The 24,298-nt window shown below is 34.5% G+C and overlaps 2 long non-coding RNA genes across 3 annotated transcripts; both read left to right on the top strand.

Annotated features, from left to right (window-relative positions):
- Positions 1-4,129: 4,129 nt before the first annotated feature.
- Positions 4,130-9,346, top strand: LOC132750517 (uncharacterized). 2 transcript variants are annotated; one of them, XR_009628560.1, is made up of 4 exons: positions 4,130-4,242; positions 5,283-5,369; positions 5,759-5,970; positions 9,182-9,346. It is a non-coding gene; the product is annotated as an uncharacterized LOC132750517 (long non-coding RNA). The 2 variants fall into 2 exon arrangements; XR_009628561.1 differs by having other exon boundaries at positions 4,178-4,247.
- A 10,685-nt stretch (positions 9,347-20,031) lies between these two features.
- Positions 20,032-23,997, top strand: LOC132750519 (uncharacterized). Its single transcript, XR_009628562.1, has 3 exons — positions 20,032-20,166; positions 21,702-21,787; positions 22,059-23,997. It is a non-coding gene; the product is annotated as an uncharacterized LOC132750519 (long non-coding RNA).
- Positions 23,998-24,298: the final 301 nt, after the last annotated feature.

The following is a 24,298-nucleotide window of genomic DNA, read 5'->3' on the forward strand; positions in this document are numbered from 1 at the left end:
ACTAATCTACAGGAAACAACATGTACATATAAATTTGCGGTAAACTATATACAAATCTGCAGTAAACTACATACAAATCTGCAGTAAATACTTACAAATCTGCAGTACAACAAAAAACTACATACAAATTTGCAGTAAATTACATACAAATCTGCAGTAAATACTTACAAATCTGCAAAACAATAAAAAATTATATACAAATTTGCAGTAAACAAAAACAAATCTGCAGCAAGCTACATACAAGTCTGCAGTAAACTACTTACAAATCTGCAATGTAACAAAAAAAACTAGATACAAATTTGCAGTAAACTACATGCAATTTTACAGTATACTTCATACAAATCTGCAAAACAACATAAAACTACTTACAAATTTGCAGTAAACTACATACAATTCTGCTGTACACTACATAGAAATCTGCAATACAACAAAAACTACATACAAATATGCAGTAAGCTTAATACATATTTGCAGTAAACTACATACAAATATGCATTTAATACTTACAAATCTGCAGTACAACAAAAAATACATACAAATTTGCAAAACACTACATACAAATCTGCAGAAAATACTTATAAAACTGCAATACAACAACAACAAAAACATACAAATTTGCAGTAAACTATATAACCAACTGTATTAAACAACACACACATTTGCAGTAAACTACATACAAATTTGCAGTAAATTACATAAAAATCTGCAGTAAACTTCATTCAAATCTGCAATAATCTACATACTAATGTGCAGTAAACTACTAACAAATCTGCAATTAAACAACAAAACTACATACAAAATTGCAGTAAACTACATACAAATATGCAGTAAATACTTACAAATCTGCAGTACATATAAAAATTTATATAAATTTGCAGTAAACTATATACAAATTGGTAGTAAACTACATACAAATATGCAGTAAACTACTTACAAATCTTCAAAACAACAAGAAACTACATACAATTTGCAGTCAACTACATATAATTCTGCAGATAACTACTTACAAATCTGCAATACAACAAAAAACTATATACAAATTTTGAAGTAAAATACATACAATTCTGCAGTAAATACTTACAAATCTGCAGTACAACAAAATACTACATACAAATTTGCAGTAAACTACATACACATCTGCAATACAAAAAACTTATCCAAATCTGTAGTAAACTACATACAAATCTGCAGTAAACTTCATGAACATTTGCATAAAACTACTTATAAATCTGCAGTTAACTAATTACAAATCAGCAGTACAAACAACTACATACAGATTTGCAGTAAACTACATGAACATATGCAGAAATGCAGAAAACTTCTTATAAATCCGCAGTTAACTAATTACAAATCTGCAGTACAAAAAAACTACATACAAATTTGCAGTAAACTACTTACAAATATACAGTAAATACTTACAAGTCTGCAGTACAACAAAAAATTACATACAAATTTGCAGTAAACCACAAACAAATCTGCAGTAAACTACATACAAATCTGCAGCAAACTACTCGCAAGTCTACAATACAAAAAACTACATACAAATTTGCAGTACACTACATACAAATCTGCAGTAAATACTTACAAATCTGCAATACAAATCTGCAGTAAACTTCGTACAAATCTGCAGTTAACTATATACAAATCTGCAGTAAACTACATACAATTCTGAAATAAACTACATACAAATCTGTAGTAAACTATGTACAATTCTGCCATAAACTACATACAAATCTGCAGTAATACAAATCTGCAGTAAACTACATACAAATCTGCAATAAATTACATACAAATTTGCATTAAACTACATACAATTATGCAATACAACAAAAAACTACATACAAATTTGCAGTTAACTACATACAAATCTGCAGTAAACTACATACAAATCTTCAGTAAACTACATACATACAAATCTGCGGTAATCTACATGTACATACAAATCTTCAGTAAACTACATACATACAAATCTGCGGTAATCTACATGTACATACAAATCTGCAGTAAACTACATGTACATACAAATCTGCAGTAAACTACATGTACATACAAATCTGCAGTAAACTACATGTACATACAAATCTGCAGTAAACTACATGCATCTCTTCAGTAAACTACATACACATCTGCAGATTCATCTGCGGTCCAAACCGCCGAGCTTGATTTGATTTATGTAATATAAATCTCTGTCCAAACCAAACATTTTATGATAAATTATGAATCAAATGCAATTTACGAATATGTAGATTTTTCTTGTTTGTTTCCAACTAGCAAACAGGAAGTGGTTTTAGTAAGCAACTTGTTTTCACCTAACGTCAATTATGTTATCTTGTTATATCTATTTTTATTCATTTCATATCATAATGAGCTTTTAAGTGCATTTATTATTACGTCTATGTCATGTATACATGATACATGTCTAAATGTACATTATTTGATGGCACATATGATAGTGCATTAAGTATATTACAGTAACTGCAAAGGGGTACGATTTAATAACACGTGTCACGTGACGCAAAAAATAAAAGTGTACCAGATTTTGCTCATATACTTCGACATTCACATAGCATATTTATTCAAATTTATGTTCTGTCCTGCGTTTTTTAGAGTTTTTTATGTGGCAGAGCCGGGCTTCAAGACGTTGATATGTCCGCTAAATGAGCCGCGTCACGACAAAACCAACATAGTGAGTTTGCGACCAGCCTGCGCGCAGTCTGATCAGGATCCATGCTGTTCGCTATCAGTTTCTCTACTTGTTATAGAGTATGTCAGCGAACAGCATGGATCCTGATCAGACTGCGCGGATGCGCAGGCTGGTCTGGATCCATGCTGGTCGCAAACCCATTATGTTTTTTGTCTAAGGGCGGCTCAAATATAGTATGACCCCAGACATCTCAATAAATGACGTGCATGCAAATGGACGCTTGTCATTTGTTTAAAAAGTGTACTTGATAAATTTGTATTTGATATCAAGAAACAAATGCAGATCAGTAAATTAATTCTCAAAATATCACATTTAAAAGAAATATATCAATAATAGAAAAACATCTCATGCATAAATCTCCGCATATCTCAACCCAAGAGACACTTTGTATGTGATATATTTATACTCCGTTCAAAAGAAGGTCCACACATATATGTTGGTCTTACACTTAACATTAAACTAAATTCAAGGAACTCTACCGAGGTCAATAAGCCTAAAAACTATAATTTGAATGTCTTACATAGATCAGACTTATATGCAAAAGAAAACTAAAAAATATGATTTGAAAAAAAAAATGAAAAACGTATTTTCGTGCTATTCTTCGCCCGATTTGAGCAAAAAGAGTTTCAATGCTCAACGCTTTTCAATTTTGGACACTTTTCACATTAAGATTATACTGCAAAATACCGAGCGAATGATCTGAAAATTTTGCACATAATTTATTGATCTAAACCTACATCAAATTGAAAATTAATCTTGAAAAAATATTTCCAGTCCTGCCTTGTCAAAAACCCTCAGTGGAGTTCCTTTAAGGTCAGTCATCTTTTTCCTGAAAATGAATTGAAAAGTTCAAGCATCCATGAAGTTCCGAATAGAAAGCATGTGAATGAAAACGATTATTAATTTGATATGAGTATGTTTATTTCAAACCTTTTAGTAGCAGAGAATATATATAAAAAATAATATGTTTGACATTAACAAATGTTCCAGTCCGTTATTCAGTTCAATCTTCTTTCACTGACTGTTATTTAATAATTTTATTCTGGACGCAAATGTAAAAAAAATCTCCTTAAATGAGCATATTTCTACATTATGTTGATTACTATTTTGTATAATAGTATATGCTTAATATTTCGGGAATAAATCGGAGCTTCATAGCCGTTTTCGTGAAACTAAAACACCATTACTTTTCAAGCGTTTGGGAGTATCCGATAATTCAACATACGTTTCGTCAATATCATAATGTTTCCGTGAGGCATATTTTGTTTTGAGAGCAAAAATTTGCAACGTTATCATATTCTCATACATTTTAATTGTCATTATGCATAATGATTCACGACGTCATTGTCTGAGACAGGTCACCTGTCAAGGTCAGTCAACTACTTGAAGTCATTAGTCATTACATGCATGTTTTAATGTCAGACACCTGTATTAATTGATTTTTAATTACGCTGATTTGTACATAAATACTAAATACCCCTTTCTGGAGCAGCATTTTGCTAAAACCCAACTTGCTCCGTTATATCGAAAGACAACTGGTAAGGTAACTGTTTATTTAGAATCTTTTATCATTTTAATACATATGTATTTATATAATTATAATAAACGTGTTATTTTATTTTTGTAACTTTTGCTTCAGTAACGTTTTATTTTTTCCTCGTGCCTAGATAAAAATCGCTATAGATATTAATTCTACATGATTTCATTTTGTTCAGCAAAATGAATTCGCATCATTTTATTATCATTGTTGTTGTTGTTATTTATTATGTTTAATTAAAGATAAAAATCGCATTGTCATAGTAATTTTGAATTTAGCATGATTTCGTTTGCTTTTGACATCTTTCTGGAGTTCCAATTCCGAACGTCAAGGCAACCGAAACAGTTTGCGTCTTTTTTTTAGTGATATAGAGTTGTTCTTAAGAAATTAGTCAAGAGATATACTATGGAAAAGTATGGCTGTGTTTAAAAAAAGTACGACAATGATATTTTACTATAAGTTGGAAACTCAGGTCAAGCAAATTTCAATAGGTATCAATTTTAGACTGATCAACCAAAAAGTTAGATGGTAATAGTATATACACATGTATTATGCTTACAACTTCTTTACAATCGTTTATTTCTGATGATATTTTTATTTAAGTCTTATAAGATTCCCTACACATGGACGCCAATTTTATCCGTCGGAGCACATGAGCCATTCTTGATTCTGCTGCAAAAACAAACCAACAAATCCTTTTGACGTTTTATATGTAAAATTGTATTCTTTGCTTTGCATCACTTGTATAAAGACCAACATTCTGAGCGGGAATCATACCAGGACAGGGAACCAGGTTTTATCTGGTTCCCTGGCCTACAATGGTTCCCATCCAAGATGTACTTTTTAGAGGTATGCAGGAGACCGGTCTAACTATTGGTACCACTCTTGATCATTTCAACGCTTTATAGACATTTAGAAATCACGAAAAGTGACAACAAATGCGGAATGTTCACGATCACATGACAAATACATCATTGTAAATATGTGTAAATAATACTTTCATAGCTACTTTAGTGTTTAAGTATCATTTTATCTTTTCAGATCAGACGATCACCATGAAAACATCACAGTCAGTCATTATTGCTTTGTGCCTTCTTGTCGTCTGCGCCAGTGCTGTCCCAATGTACCGTAAGTATATCTGCTTGTTTCAAACACTTTAACTTACGACCTAAAAGATTTTCAAAAACGTTGTTTCCGCTTTATGAAAGTATTTGGCATAAAATGCATGTATTTTATTTGTTAGTTTTTGTAATAAATATATTAGCTGTTGTCAGTAGTCAAAGTGAAAAAGAAGGGAATAGTGAAGGCTATGTTCTTTATATCAGCTAACTTTTCCTAATTACATAAGAAAAATTTTGCTTCGAATAAACGCTATAATCATACGAATGAATCGGTTGAGTTAAATGAATATATAGCATTTTCGCTATCTCAGTAACATTCCGGTATTTATTTAAGTTTTCGTTTTCTCTCTTTTTCGTATACGTATGATTACATAATCACTCATTATTCATCTGTAGGCCACAAGAAAGGTTTCGGGCCACCAATTATGCCGGTGCCATTCCATCCATATCCAATGTATGGACCACAGCGAAGAAACGGATTCAATAACGGACTTACACTTCTCACCTCGGCAGCTCTTCTTGGCTCCGGAAATCCATTCGGACAGGCCCTTGGCGGTGTAGGACTTTTCAGTCTGCTTTAAGAAAACCATCAACAACTGCATAAACCCGTATGTATTTTTGTTTTATAGCATTATCTATGAAAATAGAGAAACACACATACCAGAGAGTAAATTAATGTTACATTATTTGTTTTATCTTGCTTCTTTATGGACTTTTTATCTTTTTTATGAAGTCTTCTCGGCGATATAATTATTCTGAATGGTTAAGAGCGCGTTAAATTTCCAATTTTCAAATTAAAAAAAAGATACAGAAAGGGAAGCAGACAGTCATGAATTTATCTTCAAAAAAGCTAAGTGACGATGATTTTATTCTTTTAGGAAAGGGTTTAAAGTTCTGCCCTAAAATTAAGTCTCATGATAAAATTAAACTTGCTGAAGATACTTTCATGTTTCAAAGAAGATTAAGACTCAAAGAATTTTTTAACAATTTAAATGAACCTTGTGAAACTAATTCTCAAAGTGATAGTGAAAAAGACGAATATTCCCAACACCCATTTTTCAATAAAAAAGAATCGTCATTCACCCCCACCGCTGGAAGAGATGTTTACTTGGACTTTTACATTAATGCTATTACGGAAGAAATATTGCAATCCAGTATCATTAATAAACACAAACGTTATAGTAATATAACCAAGTCTGAAATGGAGTCGCTACGTAAACTGTCACAAGATAAAAGTATAATTATAAAGAAAGCGGACAAATCGAACACTATCGTTATTATGAATACTGACGATTACCGACGGGAAGTTTTACGTCAACTCGAAAACAACAGCTACTATGAAAAATGTACGGAAGATCCTACAGAAATTATTAAATGTAACATATCGGAATGCATTGATAAGATTAAAGAAACAAACGACTGTATTTCAGATGAATTTGATGTATTTCCAACGAACATACGTACACCGTGTTTTTATATCTTACCTAAAACACACAAATCTCCAGACTTCACACTGCCATTAAAGTATCCGGGTAGACCTATTGTGTCAGGATGTAACTCACCGACAGAAAATATTTCAAAGTATCTCGACTTTATACTTAAACCACATATGCTTAGATTGCCATCATATGTAAAAGACACCACAGATTTCATCAACAAATTACGTAATATTAAACTACAAAGCAAAAACACATATTTGGTAACACTAGATGTCTCTTCACTTTATACTAATATACCACATACGGATGGAACTGATGCGTGTTTGTATTATTTAAGACAAGGAAATAATAACAGCAGACGTTCGTCAGATGAAATTGTTAAACTTTTGAAACTTATTCTTGAAAATAACTACTTCAAGTTCGGGGATGACTATTTTCTTCAGAAAATGGGTACCGCTATGGGAAGCCCAGTCGCCCCCGCGTACGCAGCACTTTTTATGGGGAAATTCGAAGAGGAGTTTTTGAAAGATAGTCAGCTTAAACCGTCATTGTGGCTTCGTTTTCTAGACGATATTTTTATGCTTTGGGATCATTCTCTTGAAGAACTTAACACATTTATTGACAAAATCAACAATGTTCACCCAAGCATTAAATTCACCCACACCATATCTCAACAATCTGTTTCGTTTCTTGATGTTCAAGTATCAAAAGGAAAATCGTACGAACTTCAAACTAATGTTTATGTAAAGGAAACTAACAACCACCAATATCTTGATTATACATCCTGTCATCCAAAACGGTGTAAAGACGGAATACCCCACAGTCAGGCTAAGCGTTACAGGAGAATTATATCCGACGACGACGTGTTCTCTACTTCACTGAGCAAACTACGAGAATTCTTCATAAGTAGAAATTTCCCTGAGACGGTTATAGATTCAGCGTTTCTTCACGTGTCACAGATGTCACAAGAGGATGCCTTACGGCCACAAGATAAAGAAAAGAAAAACGTTCTTCCATTTATTGTGACATATAATCCGTCCTTACCTAATATTGGAAATACTATTCATAAATATTGGGACCTACTAAATCTGTCAAAAAACGAAGGTGTTAAAAATATTCACAATAACTACACACCCATAATTGCCTATAAACGTCCAAGAAACTTACAAGACTTTTTAGTTAGATCTAGATTTGATACTGACAGTGACTTTACATCACATTCTGGAGGTTGTTGTAGAAAACGCTGTTCTCATTGTGTTCGTATTAATAGTGGTACGTCATTTTACAGTTCAAATACAGGAGAGATATTTGACTTACGTCAACATACTAACTGTCAAACCAAGAATTGTATATATTTGATAACATGTAAAAAATGTAGCATGCAGTATGTTGGTCAAACCAAACAACCTGTGTCTAAACGAATGAATAGCCATAAATTTGATATATGCAATTTTGTAGATCCTGCATTCTCCACTAATGTTGCAAATCATTTTAATAAGGACGATCATAATTTTACCGACTTTTCATTTATGCCCATAGATGTTGTTTACAATACTTTAGATCGTTTGTGCAAAGAAACATTTTGGATTCATAAGCTAAAAACTCATTTTCCAGAAGGAATGAACACAAAATTGTTATACTCAATTAAATAATTCATAAAATATCAATCCACGCTACAAATGCTAGAATTACGCCACATAGATATTCGTTTTTTCCTATTATCATTTTTTATAATTAAACCCTATAGGAAATATTCGTATTTATTAATCCGATATCTATTGTGTCGTTTTTATATTTTGATGCTTTGTTTGGTGCACTTATCTCTTTTATCAATTGGAATTGTTCGTATTTGTTCGTTTTTCCGCTAAAGTGGGCGTGACGTTAATTGTAAAATTACGACGTCACGTCCGTTGATATTATTATTATTTATTTACCTTGAAAAAGGCATACATTTGCCGAAACGTTGGAAAAATAAAAAATGATATTATACGTGTTATTGCTGTGACTTTATCATTTCAATTTTCAAATTAAAATAATTGGGCCCTTTTTAACGCAAGCCTTTCTCGCTATTATACGTGTCACACAGATTAGAATAAATAATATTTAAAATGACGATGCTGTGTTGAATTTGATAGTATACACTGTTTATACGACTTTATGGGAGAAAACAATGTACTCCAATATTCTCGAAGACGGTCTGTTAATTAAAATACAAGAATGCACATTCCCCAGCCAAAACTTTTTTAATACTGGCTAGCAGGAAGTTTCATGTTTGATTCTGATTTTCGAAAAGTGGTCGGCATTCTAATAAAAAATTTTTTATATGTATGATTACGGAATATTCTTATTTACAACATTTGTTTTATTTCATTCCTTTCAGATGATTCGGAGGGGACGTTTCTGCCATAGCCTCGAGAAACCTGTGCAGATTTAATGTTTATTTATTTATTTATTTATTTATTTATTCGTTAATTTATTTATTTACTGTACATCTACTTATTTTTGAATGCCATGCTTGTTTAATAAATTATTTCATTTCAAAATATGATTTTTTTTATTCGTTTGTTTTATGGTGGCCGTTATATGCCATGTCGCATTTTGCTCAGCGGGGTTCCAGGAACTACGGCATAGTTGTTTTTGTCGTAAGTTTGTTCTTTCTCCTTTGTTCCGCAGGGCGCCAGACGAAAATACTGCCACTTTGTTGTACTTTCGCCCTGCTGGGCGCCAGGCAAAAAAAATAAACACGCCAAATTACGACAATGTTACCACTTAGTCATACTTTCACTCTGCATGTGTAAACAAGAAAATACGTTATACGGAGCGAAAATACATTATGGGAAAACTCAGCCACCATTATTTCTACATCAGTACATTTAGAGTCCTATATTTTTATTGACATGGGGAGCCTTATCAGTCCAAAATAGCGTATCTTAAACATGTACAGCTACCCGAGTTTGGAGTTCGTTACAATTGTTGTCAGATGTCAACTAAGAGCTTTATGTATTCTTTTTGGGAATTATTTCAGCCAGTAGTTGAAAAAAATGATAAAATTACAAACGAACTTTCTACAAACTTCTGCCTTTTTTCTTCAAACTTAAAGCTGCGGTCTTACTAACTCCCGGCAGAGCCCTGTACCACCCCGTAAGTTACCAGGATGATCTGGAACGATCCGGGGTGAAATTATTGTTGCGGTCACACTAACCCTGGCAGCACTACGGTAATTCCAAACAAACCACCCAGGATGCGCTCCGGACCATCCAGGCAGAGCCCAGGTGAAGCTACGGTTCATGCCAGTGCTTCCACGGTCGTTCCAGGATGACGCCGGAAGAGCCCCGGTTAACCAAGGCAGAAGCCCGGTCGATCCAGGCAGAGCCCAGGAGGATCCAGGCAGAGCCCCGGTAGAACACCTGTGCATTGAAAACGTGCGAAAATGATTACATTGATACATAATTTTTATTCAATATAATATCTATTGTTGCGGAACAGTAATTCATGACGATTTTCTGAAAATCCTTATGCAAGTCTGAAGGGAAACGGGAAGGGTTTTAATATTAATATTAACAAGTGCAATCATCGCAAATTGTCGTGATTCTTTTGAAATGAACCGGGCTTTTCCGGGGCTCTACCGGGATCAACTGTAGCTCCATAGTCATCCTCCGGGGCTCTGCCGGCATCCTCCGGGGCTCTGCCGGCATTCATCGGGGCTCTGCCCGGCTATCACCGGGGCTCTACCGGCTATATCATACCCCGGATCATCCCCGGTTTGTGCCGGCAGAGCTACGGTGCTTCCCCGGTGTAACCCAGGTCGTTCCCGGCAAAGCTTAGCTTCCCGGATCATCCCGGACCACCCCCGGTGATATTAAATATTTTATTCCATCCGAGGTCAAATGCCGGATGTTCCCGGATCATCCCGGACATTGCCTGCAGAGTAACAGATGTACCCCGGTTGTTCCCGGTTGTTCCCGGTCGTACCCCGGTCGTTCCCGGACGTCAACCGGGATGTCAGTGAGACTTTAGCTTAAGCTGCTGTGTCACTTTCTCCCGGCAGAGCCCAGGACCACCCCGGTAAGTAAATGGGATGATCAGAGACGATTCGGGATGAAATTATTGTTGCGGTCACACTTACCCCTGCAGTACTACGGTAATTCCAAACTAACGCCCAGGCAGAGCCACGGTAGAACCACGGTGGATTGAAAACACGCGAAATGATGACGCTGATACATAATAATTTATTTTCTCCTATTTAATAAGTAATTCATGATGATTTTCTGAATAATCCTTATGCGAGACTGGACATAAAGCTGCAGTCTCACTCCCGGCAGAGCCAAGGACCATCCCGGTAAGTTACCGGGATGATCCGGGACGATCTGGGTTGAAATTATTAATGCGGTCACACTAACCCGGCAGCACTACGGTACTTCCCAAGTAACCAGCCAGGATGCGCTCCGGATCATCAAGGCAGAGCCCAGGGGAAGTTACGGTTCATGCCGGTGCTTCCCCGGTCGTTCCCGGATGACGCCGGAATAGCCCCGGTTGACCCAGGCAGAGCCCTGGTCGATCCAAACAGAGCCCAGGAGGATCCAGGCAGAGCCCCGGTAGAACCCCGGTGGATTGAAAACGCGCGAAAATGATTACATTGATATACAAGAAAAGCATTGATGCAAAGCATCAAAGGGCGACGCCAAAAGAATTTGATCCAGGTTTGCACCTAAATACTTAACAAAAGATGTGTACTTTATAGCAGTACCATTACATGTGACCTGGAGGCTAGGCCAAGTTTAAGTTGAAACTTAACTTAAACCAAAAAGAATAGACTCTGTCTTGCCAAGATGCAAAGACAATTAATAGTCAATTAACCAATCTTATCAGACTCAGCTTTATTTTACCAGATACATATAATCACAGGCACGAGTATCGGACCTGGGAAGAAAAAATATGACAAGATTGATAAAAAAAACTGTGTTCATAAAAACAAAAACAAAAATGTAAATAAACACCCCCTTTAAAAATATACTATTAACTTAAAATATATTTTTAAAGGGGGTCATTATTTACATTTTTTTTGGTTTTTGACACTTTTAAGATGAACACATGCTTTTATCAATCTGGTCATATTTTTTCTTCCCAGGTCTGATACTCGTGCCTGTAAATATAATAAACGCTTATTGCTTAGGGTTGCAGTCATGCCATTGACATATATTAGACATAAAAGAGGACCTAAAATGAACATCAGGGGACACCATAGGTACTCAGAGCAGTAGTAGAATGGGTACCAGCAACATCCACCAGCTGCTGTCTATCAGAGATAAGACTTAAACCATGTAAGAATGTCATTACATATGGCATATGCTTGAAGTTTCATGAAGAACTTCTTCATGCAGTATAGTGTGATCAACTGTATCAAATGCCCTTTGTAGATCTAAAAGTATCATGCAATACTGCCTTTGTCCATTTCAAATTTAATGCAATCTGTTAAATGAATCAAACATGTGTCAGTTGAAAAACCACTTCTAAACCCTGACTGAAACTACCTGACCATGACTCAAACCCATGACTTTCAGAAGACCAACTGAGCTATCCGGCTGGCTACACATTTTCTCTTTAATAATGAAACAGTTCTTAACCACAACATATTTCCAAACTATATTGATTTGTGTCCTTGAATTTCTTATGTTTACAGAGCATAGTGAATTGAACTCATGCTTATATGCAGTCACAGGATGAAAACAACTTTCAGCTTGACCAGAACTCAAACCTGTGACCCACAGAATAATGCACCGCAGCTGTAGCGATTGATCTATCTGGCTGCTTACACATTTCTCCCCTGAATAGTGAACAAATCTAAACTGTGACAGATACTTTTAGATTTTTAAATTAACAGATAATTAATTCTTAATTAATAAATAAGAAAAAAAACCTTACATACTCATAGTCTTAATTAAAATAACAATTTATATATTATTCTATATTTTTTTTACTAAAAAGGGCTTAGACAGTTATTGGTTGAAAGTGAACATAACTGTGCTAATACATGTACAATATCTTTTTGTTGTACAGATAAAAAACTAACCTTTTTTCTATGATAAGAAATCTTATGAAGGCTGATTTGTATTTTGCATCAAGAGCACCGGGCGAAAACATGAAAATGCAACGAACGAACCACTTTGTGGTAGATTGTATTTTCATTTTTTCAGCTGGCGCCCGGTTACTTTTTGTACTATGTCGGTTTTCATGTGGCACAAACCACCCACTATAAAATTTAGTACACAAATTTATTCAAGGGCAAGTTACAATCTACTCTATGAAAAGTCTGTTGTCGGGTTGACTCAGGAGACCTGGAGGTTGAGACCGTTGTCCCTCCATTACAAATAGATAAGACAGAAGCTGTCCTTTTCAAACTATGCACATGTTAGAAAAAAAATAGAATAACTATTCAGAATATGATTTTTTGAGACTTTATTAATAATATTGCTTGATCCAAGTTTAAAGACATTTTCAATCAATACATGTATTATCATTTATAACTTTAAATGAAAGTCTCATCCCTTTGATAATAATGACATAACTGTAACTCTTTTAATTCAGAAATAGTCTCATCATATCAATAAACTAAGATATACATGTATGCACATAGCATTAATGATCCCAGTTTCTGTTAAATAAATATGAAATCCTAACATTAACATTAACATGCTTTTGATGACCTTACAACTGGTAAATTTTATACAACAAAAATAGTAAGTAATACCTAAGATAGACAGAAAAGAACAAATAATTTAGTAAACATGAGTTACTTCCCCTTAAAATAGAGAAAATCTGAAACCCAAAAGAACAGCCTAAACAGCAAAATTATGAAATGTTGCAGGCTCAGTTTTATTAAAATATGATAAACAAGATCAACAAGGAAAGGCGGCGTTCAATGAACGCAACCCCCCACATGACCAAGCAACAAGAACCCAACGGCAAGGAGCCCAGGCGGACCCCAAACATAAAAAGGACAGGGCAAAGACACGTTAATCATTAATTGATAAATAATTTGTAACTGATTAGGAATTCAAAGAAAATAATAATAGGCCCACAAAGGGGAAGGGGACAGGAGACTGGGGGGGGGGGGGGGGTTAATCAAAGAAATAAAAACTAGAGGCAATGGGGACGATACTTACCGTAGACGAGAAAACAACAAGGGACACAAACAAAAGTGTCACCAAAACAGTATGAAACAACATAGACATGCATCTGAGGAACACAGTGGGGCGCCGCCTTGGAACGGTCAGCAGCATAATAATGACTGCTGGGGAGTTTAAACCGGTTTATGGTGCACCAAACCTCGCTCTTAGCCCCACCATGTTCCTATAAACGAGACAGTGTAAATAAAATGAATCCCCGCCAAGTGAAATTCTAACAGTTGTCATGGTTACAAAAGGTTAAATAAGTAAAACACTAAAATGATCATGTAGAAACATATAAAAGTAAACCCAATGACCAAAACAAAAGTACTCAATGTCCTAAAGGAAGACAGAGCAACAAGAAAATCACCTACAAGGGCCCGACGAAGCAAGGCAGAAGACGAACATTAAGACAATTCAGTCCCAAAGGGCTTTACGAACTATCCATCATAGAGTCTCCCACTTGGTCCGTCAGATGCAATCAAAAGAGGAAAGCGTAGTGTCCAACTGTAAAAGGGTTGAACACTAAACATGCAGTATGTTTTAAAATAGTAGGGTCATAACCTCTTTTAATAAAACGTTTAATGATTTTAGTAAAAACAGCAGAAAAATTACCATGACCCAAAATCTTACGAAGTTTGTAAATCACATCGCCATAAAAACCAGGCTGGCTAATCCCTTGTCGCAGAAGAGTTTTTAAATCACTATTGAATTTAGAAATTAAATCAAAGTTACGATTGTAAAATTTAGTAAAATATTTCCGTAATTTATGATAGCGGTAGCCCTGTTTTAGAAGCTTGCTGGTAATAAAAATATTCCGCTCGTTGAAATCCTTTATGTTGCTACAAGCTCTAGCGAATCTAATTAACTGAGAAACATAAACCCCGTAAGCCATGCAAATTAATGGTAAAGTGTTCATAAAAATAGATGGCCATGTGACAGCAGTAATTGCAGAAAACCGGATAGCTTTCAACATCCAGATACTGGTACACTTTGTAAAAACAACCATTCTGTGCAACAGATAAACATTATATGGATAATATCAATAGGATAATCGTTTACAACAGTTCATTACTTATCCTAATACTCATTTGCAGGTGAACTTTCTTCTTGTAGGAACATTTTGAAAATATATAAATGGATGAATGAATGGATACGGCATATCAATGTAGACCACAACGATATTCGAAATCCGGGTTTTAGTATTGTCTAAACTAAGGGACAAGCTGTTAAACTGAGCCTGCAATTTTGTTAAAATAATATCACAATGCACATGCTTTTTACATAAAGTTATTAAATACAAATATAACAACATATTTGTTTACTTGATTTTTACGAATCAAAATAAAACTAATTAACACAACATGACATTAACTGCTAATAACAACAGCTCCTTCTATAGGCCAAAATAAAAAGCATTCCATAAGAGACGACGCCGCTCACCGGCGTCGCCAATAATTTTATTTAATATAATATCTATTGTTCCAGAACAGTAATTCATGATGATTTTCTGAAAAATCCTTATTCAAGACTGGATAGAAGGGAAACGGGAAGGGTTTTAATATAAACAAGTGCAAACGTCCTAAATTGCCGTGATTCTTTTGTAATTAGCCTGGCTTTGCCGGGGCTCTACCGAGATCAACCGCAGCACCATCGTCATCCTTCGGGACTCTGCCGGAATTTACCGGGGTTTTGCCCGGCATTCACCGGGGCTCTACCGTAGCTCTACCAGCTATATAATACCCCGGATCATCCCCGGTTTGTGCCGGCAGAGCTTCGTGATTCCCAGGTGTAACCCCGGTCGTTCCCGGCAGAGCTAAGGATAAAGCCGGCAAAGCTATATCTGCCCGGATCATCCCGGACCACCCCGGTGATATTTTATATTTTATTCCATCCGGGGTCGAATGCCCAGACGTCTAGGGCTCATAGGGACCATACGCCGCTTATCGTGGAATGGCACTATTGTGTCACATTGAAGGTTCCATGATAACCGCCGTATGAACACATCTGCGGATGTTTCTAAATTCAAAATTTCACCATTTTTGTGTTTAAATGTTGAATTCTGCTTAAGCCGGTGCTAGGGGGCGTGGACGGTAACTTGCACTATCCAGTACCGTCCATGAACAGGCTCAATCAAACCGAGCCTGCAACATTTTTAATTTTGCCGTGTTGGGCTTTCTTTAGGGATTCTGTTTTCTCTATTTTACTTGCCTTCTACAAACTTCAGCTTGCTTTCTACAAACTTCAGCTTGTTTTCTACAACAAAGATTGAATCAATACGTGTATATATAGCATAAATAATGATCTGATATCGATGTTTCAATATTGCCATTTGCAATACATTTTACTAAAATGACTAGTCCGCATGGCACAACGTCTGCGCGTTATTATAGGATCGTTAGCGTGTCAAAGTCAAGTAAAAATACAACGTGAGGAGTATCACTTGTGCCTGAAATAAAGCTGTGAAGGCACGTTTGACTATTGCATTGGCGGTGTCACTGCCTTTTTGGCAGTATGTCTGTCATGTGCAGGCTTCATTACTTTTTTATCCCTCTTTCTTAATTCGAATTTATTTTGTTTCACCCTCGTTTTACAATTTAGAGACACCCATTATTTATCTTTTGAACTATAAGCAGTCGTATTTTATGGAATGGCAGTTACATGTCATTGAGGTTCCGTGATAACCGCAGTATGAACACATCTACGGATGTTTTATATTAAAAATGTTATTTTTTCATGTGAACTTTTGATGCCTATATAGGCGTGAATAGTACCATATTTTCAATTATGTCATTTTGTACTTTCTTCAAGAGTTCTTTTCTCTGTTTATATTCCCTCCCATCCACATTAAAATATATTTGCACTCATTTATTTGGCATCAAACTTGCGACACTACTGGAATAAGATAATAATGTTGGGACATTGGACATAATAATCCCCAGTTGTGAAATAGTGCCGTAAATCATAGTTTCCCTACTTTATGTCTAATCGGAATATCTAAACAAGTATCAGCATTTCATAAAATGCTAGGAATCGTCGTTGAGACGGGTATTCGAATATTTTTTCGTGAAATAAGCACCTTCCTTCGTTAACAATATAGCTTATGTTTCTTCTTTTAACAGAAATATTCCATAAATGGTTTACCCCGTAGGATCCAAAACACTGATTTTTATCTTCGGACATAAAGAAAGTAGTTCATTCAACTCTGCATACAGGTAACAAGAAAAAACATATCGGACGGTGGGCATGCATGTTTGTCCGTCCGCCAACAAGGGCAAAAAAAAGCGGCTTTCACTGTCGAGTACGGGCCTCGGACATATCACCAGTTATGCCCTTAAAGAGTTAATTTTGAAGCACAAAATGGAAAAACATACTATTCTCAAATTTGATATTAGAAGATATTGATAACAGCTACACAGTCTCTTTGTCAAAATAAATTAAACACGTTTTGACTTGACACAAAGTATTTATGTTATGTTTAAGATTCTACACACTATAGGCGGTCCCAAAATGAATTTATACTGTCATTAAAAATAAAAATAAAAAACCCTGACTTTTTTAAAGGACCAACTTTACTTGGTCTGCAATAGGGAACGTAGCTTCCCATACATAATTTATTCATTTTTATTCAAATCAGGCATGTTTGGTAAGAAATTCATACATTTCTGTTGTTAAAATATTCTAAATTACCTGCAAGTTGCTCAGTATAGTATATTTTTGTCAGATATGTGAATACTAATTTGATCAACATGGTATAATTTTACTAAATACTAAATTTGTTGAGAATGATACATTTCTTACTAAAATCATTCATTTTCATTTGTATAATAATTATGATAATTTTTTACCAAAATATATAAATTTAATAAATATTAAACGTGACAGCCATGTTATGACAACAGTCTAAGACTACCAAGAACCAGAATATAAATCCAAGATAAGAAATAGAGTAGCCACGATGTGATTACATAGCATTTATGATAAAATAAAATATTTTAATCAATATGAGAAGAAAAACTCCAAGATATGTTATATTTTTTATTTTAAGTATGTTATATTTTTCATTTTAAGTATTTGTTTTTTAAATATGTACTTAAAATTTTAACCAGCTTAGTGTTTAAAATTATTTTATAAACAGTCGATGTACTATATTGATCAAAAGTTTGCCGATTTACCGAAGTAAATGTGTTTCGATTCATTTGAAAAACTGCAATCCTTTCTGACAAAAATAAAATAATTTTAAACAATAAGTCTAATTCTATCTATCAACGATTCAATACCCTATAACTGATGCCACTTATAATGTACGCCTAGAAGCACTTGCTTGCAGTTTCCATGAGATTATTGGGTTTACAGTTTCCATGAGATTATTGGGCTTGCAGTTTCCATGAGATAACTGGGCTTGTTGTTTCCATGATATTATTGGGCTTGTAGTTTCTACGAGATTATTGGGCTGGTAGCTTCCATGAGATTATTGGGCTTGCAGTTTCCATGAAATTATTGGGCTTGCAGTTTCTATGAGATTATTGGGCTTGCAGTTTCCGGCATATTATTGGGCTTGCAGTTTCCATGAGTTTATTTGGCTGGCAGTTTCCATGAGATTATTGGGCTTGCAGCTTCCATGAGCTTATTGGTATTAAAGTTTCTATGATATTATTGGACTTGCAGTTTTCATGAGATTATTGAGCTTGCAGTTTTAATGAAATTGTTGGGCTTGCAGTTTCCATGAGATTATTGGGCTGGCAGTTTCCATGAGATTATTGGGCTTGTAGCTTTCATGAGCTTATTGGTCTTGCCGCTTCCTTGAGATTATTGGGCTTGCAGTTTCCATGAGATTATAGGGCTTGCAGTTTCCATGAGATAAATGGGTTTGCAGTTTCCATGAGAGTTTTGGGTTTGCAGCTTCCATGAGATTATTGGGCTTGCAGCTTCCATGAGATTATTGGGCTTGCAGTTTCCATGAGATTATTGGGCTGACAGTTTACATCAAATTATTGGGTTTGCAGCTTCCATGAGATTATTGGGCTTGCAGCTTCCATGTGATTATTGGGCTTGCAGTTTCCATGAGATTATTGGGCTGGCAGTTTACATGAAATTATTGGGTTTGCAGTTTCCATGAGATTATTGGGCTGGCAGTTTACATGAAATTATTGGGCTTGCAGTTTCTATGAGATCATTATGATTGTGCCTGCAGTTTTAATTAAATCATTATGCTTACAGTGTTACTAGATCATTGTGCTTGCATTTAATATGTGATTATTGTGCTTGAAGTTTCACTTGACTTGTTTGGCTTGCAGTGTAAGTGGTATTGGTAACATGTCTGTATGTTCACTTCAGGCATTTTTAAATATTGACGATTTTTTGTATATTCCTTAGTACTGAAAGATTTTGTGTTCTTGGCAAAACGAAGATTATAATGTTAGTGGCTTCTTTATAAACTCCGTAGGGTTTTCATTTAATTAAAGAAAAGTTAATAAAACCCATTGAAAATAGTCAAAGTACCAGACTTATGTTCTATTGATATGTATTGTACATTTACGCAGCTCATTTATTTAAAATGAAATATTGTGAAGTGAATAAAGAAAATAATTAACACATTAAAAACAGCACTTGTAATCCACGTAAATTACAAAAAAGGGGTCAAAATAATAAAAAATGGCCCTTACTGCGTTAATAACGCAGTAAAAATATGGTGATAAATTCTGCAAAACAAGTGCTTAATCGTACACAACATGATAATTATTACTTGACTCTAAAATCTTTCTTATTTTTCTAAAAATCTTACATTTTTCTCAAGTGAAACTTTCTTGAAATAGTGTGGCTCAACTGGAGGCATGCAACTTTAATCAAAATTCATTGTTGGAAGATTAAAGGGGGAAATGCAACTTGTTTACAGATCACCAGACATAATATTTACCGTATCGTAAAATTGACGGGTATGAATAATAATTGACAGGTTTTAGACACAGTTCGCTACTTTTTTCACAACATAATTAGAGGACCAGTCAAAAACTGCGTCTGTCTGTCAATTATGTAAAAACACAGCCCAATTAAAATGTTTACATTATCAAAATAATCCATCCATCCTGATTTATTGTTTTATAGCATTGGTATACACTGTACGTGTATATAAGGGAATAAATCGAAAAAAAAGTACTTACTCTCATCACCCGATATTCGCATACTAGTACTTAGACAGGTAAGTTAAATTTTACTCTTTTTTTTTTCTTGTTTTTTTTTCTCCTCCTTCTTCTTCTTCTTCTTCTTTTCTATAGTTTGTATTGCAATTATTACGGTATTAATTATTGAAACATTAATGGAATTGCTGATAAGATAAAATATAATATGTAATATGTTATGTAATATTCAATGTTGTATAAAGAAAAGTTAGTAAAGAAAATTAAAGTGTAGCTCATGTGTAAATTTAAAGATTTATTATACACAGGCTTCATAATTAAAAAAATTTAGATATCTGCTGCGCAGTTTCATTGTTAAAGGCCCATAATGCATCAGAAATGCTATCAGTTTTATTTCTCAAAATCTTTATTTTTGGTATCTTGCCATGAAGATAAGATGGTACATTGTTTTTTGCATGACATAATGTGCCTTTAAGTATAGGTTAAAGTTTAACCAATTGAATTTATATTTATACGTACTAATGAATTTTAGCCTGCGTAGTGTTTCAAATTATTTTTTATAAACAGTCAATTTACTAGACTGGCTCACAATTGAATTAATTTAACGTACGTACAATGCTCTTTTTTTAAAGAAAAGACTTATTTGATATGATCTGTAATAGGGAATACAGCTTCCAATACATAACATGTTAATTATTCTAGTCAAATTTTCAGTAAGAATTCCTGAGATTCCAAGCAATTAAGCAATAAAATTATTTCATTCAAAGACGAGCATAGTATATCTTTAAGAATAACATTCATCACCAATGTCAAACATAAATATTTGCTATAAAAATATGTGTTATTTTACATACATTCTGATAATATAATGTGAAAAAAGTCCGGTTCTGTAACAAACATTTACGCGTATAAATTATCTCCCGCATTGCCATGCACTTACATTGATTTTTTGTTATGCAAATGGGTGTCGCTACGACATTGCAAAGATTTTAGATTTTATATAAATCGTTGATATGTCATTACCTAGATTGCACTACTAGACAATATTATCAGAATAATAACCATAACAAATAACTTACCATGCATTTCCTATTTTTCTTATTAAACTGTTAAGACAGCCCATTATCTTAAAACGTATTTATTCATGACGAGAACCGTCAAAATCCATAGTTAGATAAAACAAACAACCTAGTGTCGGCCATTTTTTAAAATTTTGTCTTCAATAGGCTCCCTATGAATGGTATTACTCCCTCAATTGTTGTTTAGGTAATAAAGTCACAAATGTTATATCTTCAAGCGTGACTTTACCTTTTTACTCAATATATTTTCAACGAACAAGACCAATACAAACTTGAGGGTTAATTCAGGCTCACACAATTTTAACGGACTCAGTTCGGGACTTTTATTTCAACAATGAAAAACATGTGGTTTTTTTACCGAGACACTTATCGGGGAAAAAAACATTGACGAAAGTTGAAGGTGACCCTTGACCGGGCACATGGAAATGCATAATTACCGTGATCTTATGGCATGAGTTCAAGTAATATTGAATATATGTGTATTGTTTGACAACAAATGTTTTATATAATATTTGCAGACGAGAAAAGATGAATACTACAGTAACTGTGTTTTCTGTCGTGGCCGTCCTCCTGTTTTGCCTTGCCGCAGACGGACATTACCTACGTAAGTTGTCAAACTTGATGCCTTTAGAATCAACAATATGTATGAAATAAAATGATAAATGTTTTATATGGCCATGTTTTCAAAATACAAATCACAAAAAGATAAGCTTTTTATCAATTGACCCATATGATATTAACTAATATTTCCTCGTACATGAAAGTCGCAATAAAACACCACGAATTAATAGGCATAATTAAATGTGTTACGGAGTAAAATATTTTGGCATGAAGCCTTGAACAAAAACTTTTAACTTATATTTTTTACATTTCAGCCGCACGTCACCACTGGTCACCATCATTTCATTATCCATCAGTTCATCGTATGAAGAATCACGGCTTTATTGGACACTCGGTCCCATTCTCCTCTTTCCAGACACACCCTTCCGCTTTCCAGACACACCCTTCCGCTTTCCAGACACACCCTTCCGCTATCCAGGCTCATGGACCAGCTTTCCAAGCACCTCAATCAAGACCAGCTTTCCCGGCCTCTGGATCTATTACTGGCCCGGGCGCTGATCAAGCTATCGATGTATTCACCAGTTTATTACTTTTGAGACAAGGTAGCACTGGTCTTGGTGCACTGGGTCTTCTACGAGCATTTTAAGGATACAATATCGACGTATTTATGTCCATACCTAAATGCAGCAAATGTTTATCAATTTAATATATATTTGATGAAAGATTTATCGATCGAATAAAAAATGCTAAAAACCATTTGAACGACGCGATGGAAAAGTTAGTTTGAAAATATTTTAGTTTAGATTGACAAAAACTAGGACAAAGTTGCATTATTTGTATCTTAATATATTGTTGTTTTTTGTCAATGTACTATTTATTAAAAAATAAATGTTAAATGAACAAAAAGAACGTTGTGTTGTTTTTGAAGAATTTTACAGACAAGACACAGACATGGTTATTTTATGAAAATGTTGGAAATGTACGGGTGAATATCAGACGTATTTCTACAAGTTATAGCAAAAATACATTTCAGAATTAGTATATACAGAATTTATTCAAGTTCGGGTGTGTAGGAAGCTGTAAGCCTAAAGATACACTCTCGCATCGGTATTTGGAACCAACTAGTACTCAGCAATGAGTGTAAAGTTTCTTACTCGAAGAAAGACCGACTTGCCCCTGAACACACTGTGTTAGAGATCCTGACGCCCCAGTTACATAAAGCCAATGGTAATTGATCGGTACTTTTTTCATCAAAATCGAACCGACGACAACGTATTAAAATCATATATCACCTACAGGTCAACTTTTTTCTCACCATCAACTAATATGTATGTAGTCTATGCTTTTTGAAAGTCAATTCGCAAACAAAAGGCAGATTTCGCTGTCGAGTACGGACCTTTGACACTACCACCATTCATGCCCTTAAAACTCAATTTTCAAGCAAAAATGAAGGCTATATCAATCATTGTGCTAATTAGACACTGTTGATTATTAAAACCATTTCGTGTAATAATCAAAGTACTGAAGTATATATAGATGGGCTGGCTATAATTAACTATTAGTTTTGTTGTGTTCTTAATAACTTCATGATAAAGTTCCATTACATTCTACAAGTTTATTATTACACCTAGGGACCGATGCATTGCTTACTTATAGTGATTAAGAGTGCCAATTTATTTTGAAACCCCATCATGTAATAAAGCGGAAGTTATTAACTAGACAAGGGTAACATTTAACGGTCCAAACCACCATTCTATAGCGGGTGCATAAAACAATGTTATCACTGATAAATTATAGATATTAAATAAGTCTGGACTTAATTAAATTTCTAAAAGTGTTGATTTAAATACTAAATTTTATTGGTTGAACAGACAGCTGTAATACCTTTATGGGACAAGACACTAGCTATGTTCGAGTCCGATGGAATCATACTCTCCCTGGAGAAAGGAGTTACACATGTCGCCTGCGTCTTTGTTAACATGGATTACGACTCGACCGCGACTTTGACAAATTCAGTAAGGTCTACGATTACATATATCATTCGGTTATCTGGGGGTGGGGCTCTTCGGCAAACAAGAACTCTATTCTTACCATTTTATAGCCAATTGACTAATAAAATCTCCAGACGTACATTTTTCCGGTTTGCATTTACATGTATTATTTATATGTGTTGAATAACGGAGCCAATCTTTCCTAAATCGATCATAAATCATTATGGAAATAATATAATTTTATTGCTTATAAATTTTATGATGCACAAGTTGTGTAATTTGTTTCATTAGTTTGTTGTTGTTGTTTTTTGTTTTTGTTTTTTTGTATGGTTTTTTTTTTGTATTTTTTTTTTCAATTTGTGTCTAAATGTAAATAACAAGGCATCACGTACCATCCCCTTTTGATGAGCGTCGTTTTATTATATTACAATCGATCAGAAAGAATAGACGCATATTTTACCTTACGGGTATGACTGTTAATTGACAGGTTTAGACAGGATGTACAGTTTTAACACACGTTTAAGTGATCATACTGGTCAAAACTGCGTTTGGTTGTCAAAATT

Source organism: Ruditapes philippinarum, unplaced genomic scaffold, assembly GCF_026571515.1.
Source record: "Ruditapes philippinarum isolate M1 unplaced genomic scaffold, ASM2657151v2 ctg2542_1_1_1_1, whole genome shotgun sequence".
In the NCBI taxonomy this organism is placed as follows: Eukaryota; Metazoa; Mollusca; class Bivalvia; order Venerida; family Veneridae; genus Ruditapes; species Ruditapes philippinarum.